General features: G+C 44.5%; 1 protein-coding gene across 1 annotated transcript in view; it reads left to right on the top strand.

Annotated features, from left to right (window-relative positions):
• LOC135368504 (protein tolkin-like) overlaps positions 1–22,353 on the top strand; it is a 159,576-nt gene that overhangs the window by 21,089 nt on the left and 116,134 nt on the right. The window lies entirely within an intron of this gene.

The raw sequence follows: 22,353 nt of genomic DNA, 5'->3' as shown, positions 1-22,353 counted from the left end.
TGATGATGACGATGATGATGATGATGATGATGAATGGGGAAATTCGCCACATGAGGTGCGACCCACTACCCCAAGGACTATGGACGGAATGATATCAGTTGTCAAGACAGTAGCTTACATAGCGTTTCATGTAACTCATTCATAAGTCATAGCACTTGTTGCAAACTTTATACTGCTCCATACATCGGGCGCTGTGTTTTCGGGTTTTTGGTTTTTGAAAATAAGAGGTGAAAATCGGGTTGTATTTCAGGAGCAGTAGGGTAAAATCGGGCGATATTGGGTGGAAAAGCAGATTTTCGGGTGCAAAAAAAGAAAAAAAGAGAAAGACTCGCTTCTCGCATTTTAGATGAACATGAGATGCGGAACAGCTGCATGTGCTGAGTCTCCAATGCTTTGCGTTCTACAGTGCCCGTATTGGCGACAGAATTGGTAGTTTGCAAGTTCATTTTCGGGTTCGACTTTCGAGACCAATGTCGGCACAGTTCCCCATGAAGTCGACCCAGGACGCATACTAACCCCCCTGTCCCGTACTCCTTCCTGCAGTCCTCTCTCCATCCGTCCACATCTGTACGCCGCTCATAGCCACAGTTGCTTCGCGGCGCTAACACACAATAAAAGAAATATTCGTTTTTTTAGGGGGGGATGCAACTCGGGGGATAAAAACGGGTTTTACCCAAAACACAGGAATGAAAACGCAGGCCCTACTACAGCAGTTACGCAGGCTGGGCCGCAAAAGGCTTTCGCAACAACGCAACCGCACGTATGGTTCCTTTTCTATCAGGACGCACGTATATAGTATTCGCAGTGTACGAGGGCAACGTCCGTGCTATCCTGCACATACTAAGTGATGACCAGACGCCGGACGTTTAGTCAGAGCACTTTTTTTTCTTTTTCTTTTTTTGCTTCGTGCCTCTTGGGTTAGTAAGCACGTTCCAGACGAGGGGGGCACGTTCAAAGAAGTCTTCTTGCGCTGTAAGTGCCTATATTTTGTCACGTTGACTAAAAAATCTGTTCTCGTGCCTTATGTGGCCCCAAATGATTTATTATTGCTGTTACTGTAAGTCTTGCGTGGAGTGTATATGCGCAATACAGTCAATATTTCTCTTCTTTTTGCAGCGAACCACACTCTAAGAGAGAGAGAAAAAAAAGAGTAATGTTACTCCTTTGGGGGGCTAAATGCACGGGACTAAATTAACGTCACGGAGCGGGTGACTGCATTTCACGCTCTGTTCTATAACAGTCCCAACTACATAATTAATGTGCGTAACTGAAAATACTTTGAATTAAACCTTCAACCGTGATATGTCGAGTGATATAAAATCTTGCGACACGCATAGAGCACATTTTCGCAACAAAGGAACCTCTAACTATTTTTTCCTCTGTGCGAGTAGAAAATTGCCAAGTTAGCTAAGTTATATCGCCTTCTTCCATCAAATTCACGAAGAGCACATATTTGCGTAAACTGTTCCATTCACACTCTAAAAACTGAACTTCACCGCATAGCACGCTCAGCGCCAACCATTGCTACGAATGATAGGGTCGTCGCTTCTAATTCGAAGAGAGAGGGAGGCGTACGCCTTTTTGTGCCAATTTGGATACATGATAATTGACACAAAAAGGCGTACGCCTCCCTCTGTCCTCGAATCAGAAGCGATAACCCTATCATCCGTGGCAATGGTTGGCGCAGAGCGTGCTGTGCGGTTCAGTTTTTAGAGTGCAGGAGACTATTTGCGAAGTTCAGTCACAATTTGGAGTTCTGGGGAGTAAATTTTGGGGTTAGTGGAGTAAAAATTGGTAAAATGGGAGTAAAAGTACTCCCCATTTTCAAGCCAGAGTCAGTTGTCAGACGTTTGTTTGTTTGTTTGTGTAAGGGAAAGTTGGACGCGGATGAACGCAACGGAATGTTGCAACACTCGCATAAACAGTATTAAATGCGGTGTCGAGGGCTTCCTTGCTAACTATGCAGTTGTGCATCAAGAAAACACTACTCATCCGGCATGCCGTGGATCTCTGAGCTTGGAGAATAGCCCAAGGAACAGAACAAAGGGAAGACAACAACTTGTCTTGCATTTGTAAACCTCAAGCGCACTTGCAGCAAACTTATGCGCTAACAAGGGCGCAACAACAAAACACTGCTGTGCATGCTATACAGGTGCGTTAGAGCGGGCATGATTCGGGACTTTAACCGAACCACGTTTGCTTCCAACAGCTGTCTATACAAAGCAGTCACAAAAGAAAAGTTAGGAAAAAGAAAAAAACATCCTTCTATTGTACAGATATATGGGACGAAATATTGCCGGTGTTTCCAAGCGGTTTCGTGTGTTACGGCCAGCCGTCTGCACGCCACCTACAATAGGAACCCATTATGCAAACGCAGAAACGGTTTTCAAATCATCAGCCGTTGCGCCTCTTTGATGGTATGCCATCAAAAGGTCAACATTGAAAGAGAACTGTTGCTGCGTTTAAGTTGTTTGCCAGCATTCGTTAAGCATATCTGCTTCGCTTGAATAGTATTCTGCTTGACCTTGCTTACTTACTTTTGTATTCTCTCTATCTCATTTAAAGAACGAAATCTACTCTATGCTCATCACACAGACGCAAAGATTATCCAAATGTATATACTTCGATAATACAGAATAACCCGCACACCTACACTGCGCCACGTGCAGCATGTGATGTGATGTGATGTGATGTGATAAAGAAAAAAATGGGGATGTCGCCGCACCATGCATAGGCTGACTCACTTTACGGGTATACCTATTCTAATCCCAATTACTATTATTATTAAAAGCGCAGAGTCCGTCCTTCTTTCATTTTGTGCAATACCAGAAAGAACAGAATATGTGCATATATGGCAAGACATTACAAAGACAGAGCTGGAGAAATTACTTCTATTTTAATACATCACATTGCTCATTACATTTTCATGCATTACTTTCATTAAAAAAAAAAGACATTAGTGGGGCGTTACATTTTCCCAGAAGTCTCTAACACAGTTCTACGTGGTGTTTGAAGCGCATGAATGCAAATAGACGTGATAAGTCGTTTACTTCGTTGCACAATACCGATGATAGCAACTAGAGCTTCCGCAAAATCGATTTCTGCGCATGAATGATTTCGGCAGAGATGGGAGCGGTATGCATAAACTACCACAGTTGCAGTATGCATAAAACCACAGTTCTGTCTTCCCTCCACAGGTGGCAGGACAGTAACAAAGGTGGTTGAAAAAAAAATAGAGAAGGAAGAAAAAAACTCCTTGAGTAAAAACAGCTGCCTGTATATACTAGATATAATTTGTAACTACTAGCTTTAGCCAATGCCTGACTTTTCAAACCAAAGAATGCGTAATGCCGTTACACATTACCCGGCCAAAATGTAATGCCACTACATTGCTCACTCCTCCTCCACAAAGGTGCATAACACATACATCTCTGCTATACAAGAAAGGTAGAATGCATGCATCGACAGCGTCCAAACGAAAGACAACCGGACACAACATCTCTCAAGGGCAACACGAATAGCGAGCGACATTCCTTTGTATTCCACGCGTGGCAAAGCCAGCGGCACACCTCGGAAACCAACAAATACCGGTCCTGAAGGAGAATTATAGAAGAAAAACTTCAGCATTATTGTCATTCTCTCGAATATTCGTTCCATAGATAACTGTGAGAAAAAGAATTGTCCACGCCTGTACGTATTGCGTAGGCAAACTTCGCCCACTCGATTGTCGACCAACCGACCAGCGCGGGATTGTTGTTATTCCGTCGATGTCTATCCGTTGGTTGGGCCCCTCGCTTCAAAGAAACGCGTGCCCCGAATTTTTCAAGTGCCGACAAAATGTTGAGAGCGGTGCTGTAATCCAAGTGAAGCAAATCGTAAGGTGGATATAACATATTTGATTACCGTTCCTTTCTTGGACACGTTTATTCTTTCAACATTTGGCTTAAGAGAGGTTAAAAGAAGTTTTATTTTTCAACTGCTGAATGGCTTTCCTGCTCGCGGGTGATGAATAGAAAGAAGGTCTTGCAGGGGAAAAGAATTTAAAAAAAGAAAGAAAAAGGGGCTCTCGCAGGAACGTGCTTTGAGGTTCAGAATGTAACTTTCCTCATTTTTATTAGTATTACTTTTTTTTTTAATTCGCTGAGTAGTGGGTTTTGATTTCAGTAGTCTCGTCGCGTCCGAGGAAGTGGGGAAAATGAAATTCGTCCGGATTTTTGGTCGAATGCGACGCAACGAAAGAAAGGCTGCCTCCGCATGGCTTCAAACCCGACAACGTTAGATTTCGTCTGTATACAACGGATGGAATTTCTGTTTCATTTGGACTGCAGTATTCGATGGTAAACTCTCTCGCGAAACTTTTACAGGTCGCAGTGCAAGGCGTGTCACAGACTATGTGATTTTTGTAGCTGGTTTTCCATTCTGTCAACGTCTTGATCGCGGTGTGGAAAACACTCTACTTCCGATAAAAAAAAAATATATATATATGAGTGGCCGAAGGAAAAGCGCCAATCAGATCGAGCAGGCACGTGTCTCATACGTAACTATTAAAATAGAGGGGGGGGGGGGGGGGGGGTGATGTCAGGATAGGCTCGCCGTTGTTGGCCACACAGAAGTGGCCGTCGTCACGACTATAGCCAAAAAAAGAAAAGGAAAACGCATAGCAAAACAAAACACAAAGGAAGGACGGACGGATGGAGGATAGAGGAGGTTGAAGGATGGGGATGCGGTGAGGTGCACGAGTTCATCACACACATTATGATGTTCTATTAAAATAGAACATCACCACATAGCACGCTCCTAGCCAACCACCATTCCGAATTATATCATTCTGTGTCATGATTCGTTCAAAACAGGGGGAGGAGCCTATCTGGGGCATGCATAATGTGTCCCAGATACGTGCCTCCTCCTATTTTCAGCAAATAAGGACACAGAATGATATCATTCGGAAGAATGGTTGGCTAGGAGCGTGCTATGTTGTGAAATTCTACCTACTACTCCCTTTGCTGTATAGGTTCACAACGATGCAAATAACTCTCTCTTACATTTATGCGGGTGAGTTTTACCTGGGACGGGAACCTGTCACAACCTATACAACAGAAGCTGTTTCTTATAGGCAGTCGAATAGATTTTGAAAGTCGTCATTCTCTAACACTGACAGTCATGCCCCACGAGACATGTCACATACGCAAGCTTCTAAAATCTTTTCTTTTTTCTTTTTTTTGTCCTTCTTGGTCCTCCGTGCTACTTTGCCCTTCAAGCTTCCGGTTGTAAAATGAATCAAATAAGGCTGACGCCCGCCGACTTTCTTTTTTTTTTTTTTTTTTCTTGCGAACTGCCTTCGCCTTTTCGGAACATTTCGCTGTTGAAAATCGAAATCGATGAGATTCAGTAATATATGAAGTGTGGAGGAAGAAGAAAAGAAGAAAGCGAGTTTTAGATGTTACAATCGACAAAGGTGAGCACAACACGTTAACAACTTTGGAATGCCGTTCTAACAGCTTTCCTCAGTCATGCGTGATGTTACCAGCATTGCCTAGAAATTACGTAATATGATGGCACATATTATTTATGACAGGGTACCATATCGAGAATTGTTCATAACAAACAGTCGACGTAACTTTTCAGGTAGCAGTTACACACGATCAAAACTTGGGACGGAGTCAACTGGTGAAGGTGCTGCACCCTTTCCAGAGACTAGGAAAAGAAAAAAAAGAAGAAGAGAGATACTTGTTACCATTTCTTGTTGAACGCAAGCAAAAAAAGAAGAAAAAGTGGTACCAAGTTCTCCCAAGCTTAATTACGATTAGGAACCACACGAGACTGCCATATCAAAATGCACGCTGTTAGGGAGACATTGCTATTCAGCGACGTTCTCCTTTCCAGTTTCTTTTGACGTGAGATAGTGCTAATGAATTCAAATGCAGTTCTTTTTTCTTTTCTTTTGTTTATACGGCGAAAGTAAAGACAAAGAACAAAGACCTGCGAAAAAAAAAGAAAGAAAGAAACGAAACCAAAAACGAAACGTAATGCGTAAAGAGCGCTAATGACTGGTGAAGAGGGCGCTATTTATCTGAGAAGAAATCTGCTTTCTTTCATATTACACTCGCCCACGTTAGCCTTTAGGGATGATTCAATTTCGTGTAACCCAAAAATATATCCATAAACATCGTCTGGATATGGTCAACGTCCCTTTCAAGGTTACTAGACTGCATTCGGTTTTCTGTGGAGGACCATAATAATAGTGGCAATGGAGGCTGATATTTTTTTCTATTATTAATGTTTATGTTGTGGAAGTTAAGATTACAATCGTCTAAGGGAGTCACATTAACCAGTGGAGTGTGCTCTGGGGCAGCAGTTCCCAACTTAGGTTACGAACCCGAGAACCCGAGATCGCGGCAGCATGATGTCGACGAACCGGGGCCCCACTTGCACGAATCTTGAGGAGATTCCTCAGTGGTGTCCTCAGTAGCTTCAGTAGTGCTTCAGGCACGCGCCACAGTCCTCAATGCTGCATGTGCGTAGAGCACTGCCAGAGCTACTTAGCATAGCACTCAGGGATTTCCTCAACATTCGTGCAAGCGGCACAATGGTATATATAGACGTAACTGTGGAGAAGTAGGTCGTGCGATATAGACTGCATACAAATGGCGAATTATTGATTTTGATTGATTTATATCTATATTATTTATTTTTGAGCTAAGTTGTCGGCTGATCCAACCGGTGTCAAAGAACCGGTGCCGTCGACGTCGGACTATACTGATGCCAGTCTCGATGCCAACGGTGAGAAGCAGAGATGTCCTCTAGCGATGCCAATGGTGAGGTGTCATCGCTCATTTCCTCAAACATTCCTCAAGAAATAGAGGTGTAGACTCCATCAGCATGGATTCCGGCTACTCCATAGCACTTATAGCTGAGTGCTAATCAAAGGTAAAGAAACAAAAAGAATAAGAAATAGGTGTACATATGTCACAGATATATGTCACTCTACAGACAAGTTGACTGCAAAAAAAGAAAAAATACTGACAAAGAGTCACTTGAACCCAAGAGGCCAGACCCCATACAGTCGCCGCAAGTATAGTTGTTGTTATACAAAGGAGATATTCCTAGTTACGCATACGGCATACTTAATCGTGCAGCCATCAAAGAAGAAAACACAAAATGCTGAGCGATTTGTGATTTATGTACACTTACAAGATGGCCGCCGTAACCAGAACCATGGGTTCCCGCCGCGACGATGACAGTTGTAAATGCAGAGCTCGATGATGATAGAAACCATCCTCAGTAACTTTCCTTTTGTCTTAACCTTCCGACAGCCGTGGATGCACATCCTGTCGTTACCATCGGTATTCATGCGCACCCATCACTCTTAAAAATGAGGGGGGGGGCGGTAATGACAGGATCGGCTCGCCGTTGTTGGCAACACAGAAGAGGCCGTCGTCACAACTATAGCAAAAAAAAAAAAAAAAGACTGACGCAGGGTGGAGATACATGGAGGGTGCGTGAGTTTGTCGGGGAGTGCAAAGTGTTAGAGGGGTCGTTGAGCAAGACCCGCCTCCTGCAGAAATAGAACAAGGTTTCTTGTTTTAGCGGAACGTTCGGCATAAGAACCGCCGGGGTAGAGGATGACCGCTAGGGTGCCAGAGAGGGTGAGTGAGGTAGAGGGTGAAAATGAACTTCACGGCATAGCACGCTCCTAACCAGCCTTCATCCCGAATGACATCGTTCTCTCGCCTGATTTGTTGAAAACGGGAGCGCGTGCGCCTTTTTGTGACACTTATGCAAAAATGTTAATTGTCACAAAAAGGCGTACGCCCCGCGCTTTCAACAAATCAAGAGCGATAGAGGTATCAACCTGTACAATGGTTGGCCCTCAGCGCGCTATGTGGTAAAGCTCTGTTTTAAGGGTGCAGTATTGGTAATGATTTGTAACACCGAAAATGTCTCATATTTGCACCCTTGGTTACCAGGTGTCGATGTTGTTGTTTTAGTCGGGTCGCAGTATCGGTTACACCATAAGAAAGAAAAAAAAAAAACCGTAAATTGTGGAGCAACTCCGGACCTCCAGACTGCAATACTACTTACCATTTTAGCCCCGTGATTCTGAAATTTACTCCCAACGCTGCAAATGGTCCACGAACTTCGCATAAACTTCTGTTGCAAGTCATCTAGGCCCCAAAAGGACAAAAAGTACTCCCGTTTTTCTCAGATGTGGAAGCGGCCGGTTTGTTTTTGAAGACTGAATATCAATTCATATTCGCATCTTATAAAAATTTTACCGGGCATACATGTTCCGTACGCGTTTTGCTGTTTTCATGATTCACCAGGAACGGAAGAGCTCAACCAAGAGCAAACAAAGGCCCCGTAAAAGTCTTCCTCCCCCCCCCTTAAAAGACAAAGGTATAGCCATACGATGTGTCATGAAACAGCACTTTGGCTACATGAGATCTAGATGGCACAGGCTTGGCGTATCACACCATAACTCACTCACTGAAGGCATACTCTTCCCCCTTAGTGAACCAGAATTACGTGAATCACCAGGGGAGCACGGGATCTAGCCCGCATCAGTCAGTTAATGCCTACGGAAAAAAAAAAAAAGACCCTGAACAAAAGGGCTTTTTTCCCCTTTTCACTGACGGATCACCAGATCCCTGACCGATCTGATATGATCGAGATATATGGCCCTGATAGAAGCTCCTCACAGAGTGCCATTGTTGCTATCTTCGATGTCATTACCCAGCAATCTATATCCCGGAGTATATAGCATTGACAAATTCTATAGCATTAATCTTGGACGCTATCTCTCCGTCGTGAACCAGGCTTATCCGCCTTAATCCGCTCGGCTCAGTTTTATCTGCAGTACAGATCGGCTGCCGAGCAGCAATAGAGACGCTTCCCTATTGGGTCTTCCTTTTTCCCCCTTTTTTTTGTCACAATGGATCCGAACGGATGCGAGTAATGTAGAGCCATTCCCTAGGCGGCGGACATTATAGATGATGTCCGAGATATTATACGTCCCCACTAATGATCAGAATGGCTGCATAGGAGCATTTGGGAAGGCGAGATAGATCTGTGTTTTCCCAAGGTACAACCAGTTCAAAAAGAGGGAAGTATCGATGTGTCATCAAATGCGAGGATTTCTACGGCCGTTTCGTTGCTTTTCTTTTTTTCTGTTTGCACCGAATGATACCGGAAGAAAACTCTGTCGAAATGATTCTTGACTGTCGTTAGCGCCAAATCAGCGCCCAATCATTTGCGCCCCCCTTTTTTTTTCTTCTTTCGGGTAGCAGCTTGATCGATTAACGTCAGATAATAATGTGGGGCCGCTATATATATATATATATACGTATGTGGGAAATGATATATCGTTAGCTGGTTGGATATATCCCGCTCCTGATGGTTTGGCGGGAAAACGTGCGTTTGGGAGAAATGACTTTCCTCTCTTGGTCAGATGTATCTGCCGCGAGAAATCGCGAGATTTCGGGCTATAATGAAGATACTATGCCGTGGTGACGTTGGGAGTGGTCAGACGGGCCGGTGGAGAGTTTGAAGGGACAGGAGTGGGTTCGGAGGAGGAGGAGTTCAAGTGGAGATAGAAAAAAAAAAAAAGAAAATCGGTCTGAAACGAGTTATGCGATGACGTGTCATTTACACACTCTAAGAAAAAAGGGGTGATTTTAGTCCTTTTAGGGAGTAAATGCATTGCCACAAAAATTAGTCTCTTTCGGGAGTAAATGCATGGGACTAAATGAATGTCACAGGGTGGGGACTGCATTTCACGCTCTGTTCTAAGAACTAGGGAAGAATTTTTAGGAACATAATTCGTGTCCACGAATGAAAATACCTTGAATTAAACCGTCAACCGTGATGATATGTCGAGTGATATAAAATCTTGCGACATGCATGGGGCACAATTTCGCCAGAACGAACCGCTAACTATTTCTTCATCTGTGTGGGTGGAAAATTGTCAAGTTAGCTAAGTTTTATCGCCTTATTCCATCAAAGTCACGAAGAGCACCTATTTACGTAGACTGTGGCACTATTTTCAAAGTTCAGTGACTATATTCGCAGTCATGGGGAATAAATTTCAGTGCCAGGGGACTTAAATGGGGAGTAATTGGCGATCTAGTTCAAATTTCGCATTTTCGATAGCAAGCGACGTTCTTTGAACGGTTTTCTGTCACGCTTAAAGAATACAAAAAAAAGACGTGCGTGTGCCGGCGAAAGGTGCTCGACGAAAAATGAAATCACGAACAGGCACATTAAGGAGCATCCATGCCCCCCCGTCTATCCCGAAATGCCTGTCCTGTCCACCTGCACCACCTAGCACGCCCCCACAACAAATGAACATCGTTGTAATAGCCACTGCTGTTTCGACGTAATGTAAACAGCGCATCGCGGACGAAACAACGGCTCGTGATGGGTGTGCCACAGAGAATGTGTATTCTTCTGCTCCATCGTTCCTGCCATATTGTGGCCGACATAACGGTGTATACAGACAATGTCAGCAGAACGGGGAAGAGAGGCGTGTTCTTTTCCCACACGAAGCCCGTCTGGGCCTCGATCAATGCTCAGTCTCTGCCTGTGCTCAACCAACCGGCTGTTGGCGGGCTTCTCTTTAGCCTGGCAATCAATGAACACCTTAGATCGCGCAGACAACTTCTATAATTTGCTGTCGGCGGAAGGTACCGTTCTTCACCGGTCAGTGGAGAACTATCCGGCACTTCCTGCGTGTTCTTGATCGATTGCCGAGAGGGCTTCAACTTACAGTAGCGCGTTCCCTTTTGTCTTCTCTTTCGTGGCGTATTCCCGTATACCGAACTACGTTCGATAAAGGAGAGTATACGTTCTTTCTCCGTCGATCCAACTGCTGAGCGTGGGTTTGCTTTGTGTGTAGGGCTGTATTTGAAGGGAAACGTCTTTTCGGACAAAATTAAATGAATAAAACTATAGTATAAAGTTTGTTCTTATATAGTGATATTCACAAATGGCCACAGCCTTCACTTCGTGGCATATATGTGAAAAATGGGGTAAGAAGCACACCTTCAGCGAGCGTTCGTCGTCTTTCCTTTCGTCAAGCGTCATCAAACGCTCTCGTCGTTTCCATTTTTTTTTTCTACTTGTAGTCTAATCTAATCCTTTCGTCTCCTTGTTGTACCTTGTTTGTACCCAGCGTTTAGGGGTTTTAACGCTTAAAAAAATTAAGAAATAGATTTGTACCTTTAGTGGTCGTTGGCAATAATGAGAGAGATATAGAGACAAAGGAGCAAATGCTCATTATGCTCAAAATGCACATTATCCGTTAACTTTCGTAAAGAAGTCACAGCGTTGCTTTTCTTTTTTGTTTGTTTATAAAGCGGTCTTAAATCGTCAACGTGAGTGCAATCGAGTCTCTGATGCAGGAAACGGAAGCCGTGTCTCCCTTTTGCTTTATCGTCGCTGCGTCTCTTCCGTAACTCGTGAATAATCTTGAAAAGCGAAAAGAGAAAATGTGACAGAAAGGAAGTATAGCAAGGGAAAGAGAGAGAGAGAGAGAAAGACGAAACAGTCGTTCGCTTCACTCATGCACACTGCAATAATTGTGCAGTTTTTTTCAATATCTACTAGCCTATAGGAATGAGAGCCTAATCTCTCTTCGTGTAGTTTCTCTTCCTTCTTTTCTGAATAACACGTCCTCTAGTAGCCAGTCCAGAGTGGCTCGGGACTAACATCTCCAATTTTTCTTTTACAAATCAATCAATCAATCTTACACGAGATCAGCGACAGCGATTCAAGGAGACAATATCGCTCCCTATTTTTTCGTGTCGAGCAGGATACGCACAGATGTTTCCAAAACTTTGAAGAACTGACTTTGCACAGCTCTGCCAGCCTTTCACATATACTGCTGCAAATGAACCGTGCCGCGTTACAGGAAAGCTTCGCTAGATTAGTTCAGAGCAGGTGATAGTTGCTGCCAGAGACCGCAACCTCGTCGGAGACATATGCTCTCTTGTCGATCGAAAACGGGGCCTGCTTCTGGCGTGTCCCATTAGGGCACATAACCCCGACCACCATCACTGTAGCACTGGACGGTGGTCACGCGGGCGAGAGGTAATTGCGGGATCGATTCAACACAAGAACATCAATGACCACCACCAACTATGAAGAACGCAGAGGCTGCTGCAGCTGCCGTTGCCAAAAAAAGAAAACCAGGCGCTGCTGCAACAGGACCCACCCTTTGCTTCCCTTCACAGCTCTTTATCGTGTTTATTAACCATAATCATTATCTGTCGGCGTTGATGGCGCTTCAGTCGATCGTACGGTTGAGGCGAGATGAGGTCACGTAATCTGTGTGGTGTGTGCTGTCTTGGATCATACCTGCAGGCTGCACCGGTTAACCGGATTATCGCCATATCTTCATGGCCAGCGCTCGATTACAGAATAAAATTACGTTGCTGTAGCAGGACCATATATTCGACACCTATACAAGCCAACTGTTAGACCTATATTCAAACAACTCAGGGAAAACAGGTGCTGACGCCAGAGTTGTTTGAATTCGTTAATTTCTGGAGGTTTAAGGCACACGTGTCTGTGTCGTTCCTAATTGTGGTCTGCCTGAGCCAATTCTCGTTGTTTAAGGTGGACCTAATTGTGCTAGGGCGTCCGCGACTTTATATGTACTTCAGTTATTGTCGAAAAAAAATGCATAACGGTATATGACGCATGTACACGAGCAACCCACGCACAAAGCGCATAACTATATAAGTGTACATATCTGCTTGTGATGGAAATCGATATTATTCATATCCACATATTATAATCAGTACGCGCTACAGAGTAGCTCGCCTCCATGTTTTTCTTTCTTATTCAATTTTCATATCTATCCATCAGTACTGGCATGCATTCGACAGTGGTGATCGACAGTGGTGATCGACAGTGGTGATCGACAGTGGTGATCGACAGTGGTGATCGACAGTGGTGATCGACAGCGACGTTTCACTGGAGGTTGCATGCGAGATTCAGTTTCAAGAAAGCACGTCATCCAACAGGCTCACATACCATTATACTCCCCTGGCACGCAATTCGTCTGACATGCACTGGAAAAAAAAAATCGCAAAGTGGCCACTCGTAATTTCAATCGTAAACATCACGCGAAAACTCCACCAGTGTACAGGCACGATGAATGAATGGTGGCTTCCCCTGTTCATCACTCAACGTCACTCGGGCAGACTGTATTCTACACACACACACACACTCTCTCTCGCTCTCTCTCCATACCCTTTCTCACATGTTCTTTCCTCTATACCCTTCATAGCGCCTTTCCGCTTCGTAGGTCACTGGGGTCGCGCCCACGCCGCCGTTTGACCCAGAAGCGCTGTCGTGCGTCGTATAAATAATATACTCCAAGGAACGTACGAGCTCACGCACCGTTGCCAACTGCCTGCTATGCTGAACCCTTCCAAACACAGAAGTTTGCTCCACGCAGAGCTCCTGGTTTTAACTCTTGACAAGCCATTTATTCGGGCATGTGCGCACACCATGTGATGGGCAAATATATTCGCGGATGTTGCTTTTGCGTCCGGAAAAACGGGACCTCCGGCCGGCACTCTATACCTCTTTTGGTAAACGACGCCGCTTAACTGCGATGCCAGAGCCGTTAAAGTTTCAGGTTCACTTCTCTGTGAAGAAGTGAACGGTGAAGAAGTGAAGTTCTTCGGTGGTGATGTATGGTCCTTTCGAAATACGAAAAAAAAAAAGAAAGAAAAAAGTAGTATAGTATAGGGAGAGCTGTTCGTCGGGAAAGCAGGTTAGCGCTGCGCTGTCTTTCGTGAACGTGGGAGTTCAGTTCAGTTGAACAATGATGTTTGTTCTACAAGGTCTCACGCTGTGGTCGTGCTGAAGACTTGGAGGTGGTGGGTTCGAATCCTTCCATCGGATGTGCTGTCTGAGGTTTTCCCGAAGACTTTCCAGACGATCGAATGTCGGCACATTTCCCTCCGAAGTCGGCCCAGGACGCACACTAACCCCCCCCCTGTCTCTCACTCCTTCCTGCTGTCCTCTCTCCATCTGTCCACGTCTGGACGCCGCTCATAGCCACAGTTGCTTCGCAGCGCTAGCATGGAATTAAGAGAAAAAAAAAGAAAAGCAAAAATCATACTGTGGTATGACTGTTATAGCTGGTCATAGTAAGTGACTACGCGTATCACGTTCTCGTGATGATGATGATGATGATAGTTCTTCCGTTGCATTTGCAACACTAGTGGTTTTCATACTGCTTTGTTTGTGTTTGCAGAGAGCGATGAATTTTGAAGCAGAAGCCAACGCGTAAGAGACTGTAGTAATGATTTTTTGAGAAAACGACACGTATCCTCGGAAATATGCAGGGACAACAGAAACACGAGAAAGAACACAAAAACTTCCACCCGCGAAAAGGCTGTTCCTGTACCAACTTTCTTTGCCCGCGTTATCCATTTCCCACAACACATACCGACATCTTCGTCGCGAACAACGAAAACTAATTCTTACATCAGAGAGACTGGTTACGTCCTGCACGGTTTGCTTGTCTGCCTCTCCCCCAACCTCTCTCTCTCTCTCTCTTTCGAACGACATCCATCCATCCCTCTCTTTTACCTTCGTTCTTTCCGTTTAGCTTTATAATACTACCTACGAAGCATACCTGGGTAGTAATGTCATTACTGTAATGAATTACTTTTTCTGGTAATTTGTAATGTAATGCATTACTTTTGCCATTATGTAATTTGTAATGTAATGCATTACTTTTGCCATTATGTAATTTGTAATGTAATGCATTACTTTTGCCATTATGTAATTTGTAATGTAATGCATTACTTTTGCCATTATGTAATTTGTAATGTAATTTAATTACGTTTGGGCAGTAATTTTAATGACATTACTCATCACTTTCTACAAAAGAATCGAGTCTGTGTTCTGTGTTGGTACTTGGCAGAAAGAGAGTTGGCAGCTGGCGAGTTAAAAGAATTCCAACGGCCACAATGAATTTCCACATCCTCAACATCGTTACGATTAAGCTCGCAGTGATGACTTTGGAATGTCATTACATTTCAATTGCAGTAATGAGTAATGTAATCAAATTCTAGCTGGAGTAATGAGTAATGTAATTTAATTACATTTTAGAAGTAATTTACCCAGGTATGCTACGAAGTATACGTGTCTCGCGCAGTTGTTAGAACGTACACGAAACTCAACATAACGGTGAACTCATTCACGGGGTTGATTCTTATACCCCGCACGCGCGCGCTTACGTATACCGAAATAACCATTCCCCGTTAATGGGCGCCACGTATTCATGCATGCCCACGGCCCTGAGCAGGAAAAATATTTTACTTCTTCACCCTTCCAAATTAACGCAAACTGCGCCGTCTACTTCTCCACCACTTTGCGAGCAACTCCGACGGAGTCCATGGTTCCGCCGTATATATAGCTAATGTCGTTAGAACCCGTGCACTTAAAACGCTTTCAGCTTTGTGAGAGAAAGACGCTATCGTTAACGCTTTCCGAGCTCGGACTGGAATAGTCCCAACTGTTTCATTACAAGGATTAGAAGGTTGGGGAGCTGGCAAGCCGTAGCCCAATTACACTGGGGCCAAATCTCGTTTTAAGCTCTGTTCTGGCGCGCGCCTGGCCTTGGGTTCCAGCTGGTGCGTGTGCCGTGTTTGCGCAAAGTGTTTTAACGACCTACCAGCCATGTACATCCACAGCCATTTTTTTTTCTTCCCGGTGTGAGGCTGATGGAAACTCTTATGGCACATAACGGACCGCTGTCTCCATGTTTCCAACAGCCGCGGTTGTAATGCTATATAGCGGGTCGCTCGTGTGCTTTTTCTTCTTTCTTCGAAGTTAGACGACAGATCCGCTCTATGACGTCAGAATGGCGGACGTATAAACAAATTATTCGGGATAGTTATGAAACTAATCATAGGCTGGCCAAGCTGGTGCATGACATCGGCTTGTGTACGTGAAATAAAACGGAGCTTGTGCGTGATATGAACGAAAGTTATCGCCGTTTCTTCCATTGCTTCCTTCCTCTTCTTCCTTTGCTACACACGTCACAAATCAGGGATATTGGAAAAAAAGAGAGACTAAACTAGGGATGAGGTTCTCGCACATTTCTAAGGGTCATGTAAAATGAAAAGAACCAGATACCTTGAGTTTACGATTATTTCTTCGCAGAGTGATTCCCACATTGCGTGCATGCATCTTACATTGTGCGTACAACATTACAAAGCATCCATTGATGCAGTTCATCTCGTGACAAATAACGAATTAACAACAACAGATAAATAACGATTAAGAATAGTATCTATTAAGTTTTGGTAAGTAATAACATAATAACATATGTCACATTTCGTTATTTCACACAGTTATTTCACAATCTAGCAATCATTCTTTAGGTCTCTCCGAAACAAGGGATTGGTCACAAAGCGAATGCCGTCAGGCTGTTCGACCAGATACATGGAACTGCAATGAAAGCTCAGCATACCTGCACATTCAACGGAAGCCAGTCCTGTTCTCTCTCTCTCACTTTTTTCCTCTCTCTTTAATGAAGGTTTGGTTGTCTTATAGCGATACGAAAAAATTACGGATGCACGACACTGACGAGGTTGAAACTAAGTACGCTGATAAATTCGTACGCTGAGGTTCGTTGCACAAAATCGTTTTTTTTTTTTTAAATCATGACAATCATTAGCATCACAATCATTTTATCATATCAAACTCTTACACAGGACAGTAATAAACATAAATTGCCCTCTGTTTCGTTAATTGACATCGGGATGCTCGTCGACCCCAACTTAGAAAACAGTATACCTTTTCACACGGTATACTGCTTTCTATGCAAACAACATTATCTAATTTACCTTACGTGTTACGCATATATTTTTCTCACTGAGGAAAGTCCCGCAATTAATATGCGCTTGCTCAACCCCGCCGTCAGCGAATTCTTTGTTTACCTGAACTGTCAACCGCCGGGTATCCAACCACAGCGAGCTTCCGGAGCGCAATATAATATAACGGGAGTGTCACTATAACGTCGTCTCTTATCAACAACACCGTTGGGGTAATACGAGATTAGATAACAGCGTTTTATTCCAGCCTAACAACACGCAGAGCCTCACACATCATAGTTTGCGAACACCCGAGACGCTGGTAATTAACGACGTCTCCAAAGAGATGCGCTTACAGCGCAGCGCAGGCTCGAAGAAAAAGAAATCCTATTCTGACGTCCGGTAAATGTCATTTTCTCCATCCCTGCGCTACAGGGCATTGCCTCATTTCCGCGTTATGCCCGTTCCTGTTTGGTACAGCAAGAGTAGCAAGGAGCGAGCAAATCCCTCTGCAGATGACATAAGTGGGAAATGAGCGTCGAAAGCGACGCTGACGTAAATGGTCCTCCTCAGATCATTTCTTCGGTTACTAGAGACTCTGTGCGAAACAAATGCTTATTTGGCTACGAGGTCTGGCTGGCAATACGGCAATATTCTGGTGCCGCTATCATAGAGCTTTTTTTTAAATATATATTCCTTGTAAGCGCCGCGAAGCAACCGTGGCCATGAGCGACGTACAGATGTGGACAGGTGGAGGAAGGACAGCAGGAAGGAGTGGGGGACAGGGGGACTAGTAAGCATCCTGGGCCGACTTCAGGAGGTACTGTGCCGACAAGTCGTTTGGAGTCGAGTCTTCGGAAAACCAAGGGAAAAGCTCAGACAGCACAGCCGGTGGTAGGATTCGAACCCACCACCTCCCAGTCTTCAGCACGACCTTGGTTAACACCAATGAGCGAGACGCCTTAACCCGTTCGGCCATGCCGCTGGTTATAATAGGGTATCACGCAACATTAACGCAGGTGAACGTTGGTCGTGGTGATGGTGATGATGTTAGAGGAGTCGCGACACGTTTATAGATGTGTAGAGTGGTAGGAAAACCGATGCGGAACTTTAATGGAGGATCGTCAGGACTCTGGTAGGGACGAGAGCCGCCCATATTTCGAACAGAGACTGTTCCTCTATAGGCCCAGAAGAAGAGCAGCAGTTCCTGTTCGAAATATCGGTCCTGAGGAAATCGCTCTCGTCCTGAGGATCCCTCCTTTGATAGTCGTGGTTCGTTGCCCTATGCGCGCATTATACTACACGCCAATCTGTGACTAACATCTTTTCTTTTAAAAATCGATCTATCAATCTGACGTCACGGTAGCCTCGGCCATTCCCATTGGTTCTCGTGATCACGTGGCCTGGCCCGCGTCTGCCCCACTCACGGGCAAGCCTGCCGTGATATCAGATCCCGATGAGTTTTGGTTGATGGGGTTTGCTGAACCCCGGGTCTTGGGGTGAAGTTCCCCATTCATCATCTCACAATAAAGTTGTTGTTGTTGTTGTTGTTGTTGTTGTTAATTGGGGTGAAGTGTCAGATGTGATGTGATGTGATGTGATGTGATGTGATAGAGGAAGAAAGGAGGAAGTGAACGTCTTCGTGAACGAACGTGAACGTGAACGAACAAATATTGAACGTCTAACACTGCTACAAAAAAAGGTTATTCGTTGTGTTGCGAATGTTGCTTACACTGCGCATACAGAACCACTTTATAATGAATTCAGACTAGTACGTGTTCGCGACCTTTATAATTTTCTTCTTACTAAAAAAATTCGCTTCTCGGGCGGTGTATTTATTTCTTATGTCAATAGGTTAGCACATGTACGAGAAACATCTACAACATATAACACGCGACAAGAATGCAGGTGGGTTACCCCAACAGTCAGAACTGAATACGGAAAACAGATGTTACTTTACAATATTCCACGCATATTAAATACATACCTTTACGCCGGGTCAGCCATATCTGTAATGCCACCGAGAGAACTAAAGAAATACTTTGCCACAGGGGTGAAGTAGGTCAGGATATTACGCTTAAACATTTCTCTTTTTTTATTTATTACAGATGCAGTTCTGTTTCAATAAGACTGTGTATAAAATGTGCGCGCGCAGCGTGTGGTGCATTGCCATTATATTTTTAATGCTTGTTGCGTAGATTGACATGCTCTTGATTTGTACAGAGTGTTTTCTGTTGCTGTTACCCTGGTATCTGGGGGTACGGTTGCTGTCAAGCTGCCTCTGCAGCTTTTTTGTTGTACCTCCCTTTTCCTTTGGAAATAAATACGAAAGTAAAAAAAAGTGTCAGAACCACTTTATAAGACTGTCGTTTGTTAGCATCACAATATTGTGGGCAGCGCGGCGACTGTAGCTGGGTGATGAGGTGAGATGAGGAAAAGAGTCGACGATCGTTGGGCGTAATGGATGATCTCCTATAGCTCGAGGTATGAGAGGTTCACCCCGACAAGATACGTCACGGACCCCTCCCCTTCAAGACTATATACAGAATGTCACACCTATACGATATGAACGCGAAGTATATAGTTCGGACCCTACACTTACAGTCTATATCAGCACACGCAATGGAGGCTGTTCTCGTTGTAACACATACCTACAAAATGGAATTTTCTTAAAAGCTACATTCCACGCATAATATCGTACGAGTCTTAAGATTTTACTCGAATAAGTAATTACTACCGAGCCGCGTCCTACTTTAGAATTCCCAAGGGCTAAGTGTACAAAAAAAAGAAAGAAAAAGAACGTGATAACAGAAAGGAAAAAGAGAAAGAACTGAAACAGAAACCTCCTTCGTCCCTGCTTAATTAGTGAGAACTTGTTTTCAGTGCGCGAAATCTACGCTTGAGGCCATTTTTGAAGCGAACGGTTTCCCAAATGAAAAAGTCTGCAAATTGCTGCAAATGTTATCGGCATATCTATGCATGTCAAGAACATATGAACACATTGTCTAAATCGAAAGTTTCAGTGCGAATTAATATCTCAAACAATTGTAGTGATAGTAGTGAGTGGTGAAGGTCTCACGAAAAGTGTCGGAAAAAAGGAAAAAAAAAGGGTGAAAGAAAGACGGCTGTGACTGACATTGCATTCTATGCAAACTGTCAGTCGCCAGATAGCCTTGACTATATCTCATGAATGTGCGGAAACGAGTTTGGATTGACATTAGGGAAATGGGAATACGTACACGTATGATGGACGCTTCCGATACTTTGTAATTGTGTTATGGTATCGGTTGTCAAGGGCGACCTGCTAACGTGAGCATGAAGCTGCTCCATGAAGCGTTTAAGGGGGAGCTTCAATATTAAGCCCAGATATTAGATTCGCGTGTGTGTTTCTGCAATAACATCATTATACGCCCTTGAATACATACTAATCCAATTGATATGCAGGACGCTATAAAAGAAAACAATTACTGGTGAAGCTGCTTCCTGGAAGCACAAGCGCTTACAGGTTTGAAAGCGATTGCTTTATAAAGCCCACCAACGTCTAGGTCCGTCCGTAACGTTTGTGGAGAGAGAAGAAGAAGAAGAAGAAGAAGCGAGAAGGGAAAAAGAAAGAAGGTATACAATGGCACCGAAAAGACTGCGGCCGCCCGAGGTGCTGGATCGCAAGCTGGCCCTGTAAAGCTACCGCATTCAAATGCGACTGACAGGATGCCCAAAAACGCGGTCGTTTTTAGGGAGGATATTTGCTTCTTGCGTATCTATCTCTCTGCATCACGACAGCACATAACGCAAAAGTACAGCAAGTGATCGTAACGAGACGCAGCGGCGAGTAAATAATCGTAACGTAATCGAGATAAGTCATTACCAAAGAATTACGATTAAAACACCAACAACAACTTTATTTAAATGAGCTGGGAGGTTTCATCGCCATGTGCGATACCCTACACCAGTGTTTCCCAAACTTTTGGTGGTGACGGACCCCCGGAAGCGATGAGAACCAATTCACGAACCACACTTTGGGAAACACTGCCCTACACCACGGCAACAAAACAACGATACGATTAAAGTGCCGTAAAGTGGCTATTGAAACAATAGTGAAAGGTGATAAAATACACCGCAAATTCATTCCCCGTACATAGGACACTATAATCCTCACCTAAGATGACATCGTTTTTATCCTTGTAGTCATAACTATATCAGCTTGTCGTTATACCCACATCAAACTTTCGAATGCCCCTCCCAGCCCCCTCTTTCGACATCTATCACCCGAAGTAAGACGTTGTCTGGAATCACTTCCCAACGTCGCGAGCCCGGGTCTTGGGCACGACGTCAACCCTAAGCGTCTTTGGAGAAATTCGTCCTTCTCTATCCCTCACCCCTTTTACAGTCTATCATCTTGATTCCTCACAACTGGCGATGCGGGGGGGCACGCAGTAATCTTTGCGTTAGACGCGTCTTCGAAACCTCCCGTCTGCCGTCGGATGATACATCACCTCAAATCGAGGCTGTCAGGGCTCTGTTTCGGAGCAGCCGTCCCGTTGTATCGTCGCTAGAGGGACTTAAAAGTATGTGCGCGGCACATAAATCAAAGATCGGGTGCGCGCGTGCGACGCTCCGCTGCGCGGTTCCACGTCTGCGCGCGCGTGTGTAAGATACGGAGGGGGCGGAGGAGAGTCAGTAGTGTTATGTTTGAGAGAAGAGCACCTAATAAGCCCTGTGGTGCTGGATTCCAGCTTTGTGATTTATGAAGCGGATGTATATGAAGAAGGGTGTACAGGGCATAGCGAACGGTCGGGCCTTACCTTGCCATAAAAAGAAGGTTCCGGAGGAGCTTTCCTCTTTTTCTTGCGTGCGAACAACACAGAAGCAGACGCTGCTTCGCAGGGTTCTTGCATACTGATCTGCCCTTTTCAGCATTATGGGACTTCTTACGGAAGTTTCTCTGTGGTTGGTTGGCTGGGATCGTGGGGGAGAGGGGAATCGCACGTCCTAGGCCAACTTCACAGGGAGCTGTGCCTTAAAGCGTCCGAAGAAAACAGACAGCCCATCTGGTGCCGCGATGCCATTTCTGTTGGTGAAGAAGAGAGGGAAGGCGTTGTGTTAGATAGAAAGAGAGAAAGAGAGAGAGTCCGTTTGGGGACTACATGAATTGCCGCAACCGTTAGTTCGCTTCGGGGCTAAATGCACGGAAGTTTATGGCAAGCTTAGGGACTATTTGCAGTGGTGATAAGCAAATTTCAGGGTCATATGGGAATAAAATGGGCAGCAACGGCAATCCAGGGGGACTAGAAGCTGTAGTTGCTCCCCAATTTACTCCGTTTATTTGATTGATTGGTTGTGTATAAAAAACTATGGAGATGTGAGACCCGACAAAGTCGTGTCATGCCATTCCAGTATCCGCGAATAGAAAAGAAAGTAGAAAAACCAACGTCAAGATGACCAAGAGGCATTAAAATAAAAAGTAACGTATTGCGTTATATTACTTTATTATACCGCAGTCCTTAGCACCTAA

The sequence above is a fragment of the Ornithodoros turicata genome, chromosome 9 (assembly GCF_037126465.1).
Source record: "Ornithodoros turicata isolate Travis chromosome 9, ASM3712646v1, whole genome shotgun sequence".
Taxonomy (NCBI): domain Eukaryota; kingdom Metazoa; phylum Arthropoda; class Arachnida; order Ixodida; family Argasidae; genus Ornithodoros; species Ornithodoros turicata.
This window is presented reverse-complemented; position numbering and strand designations above follow the sequence as displayed.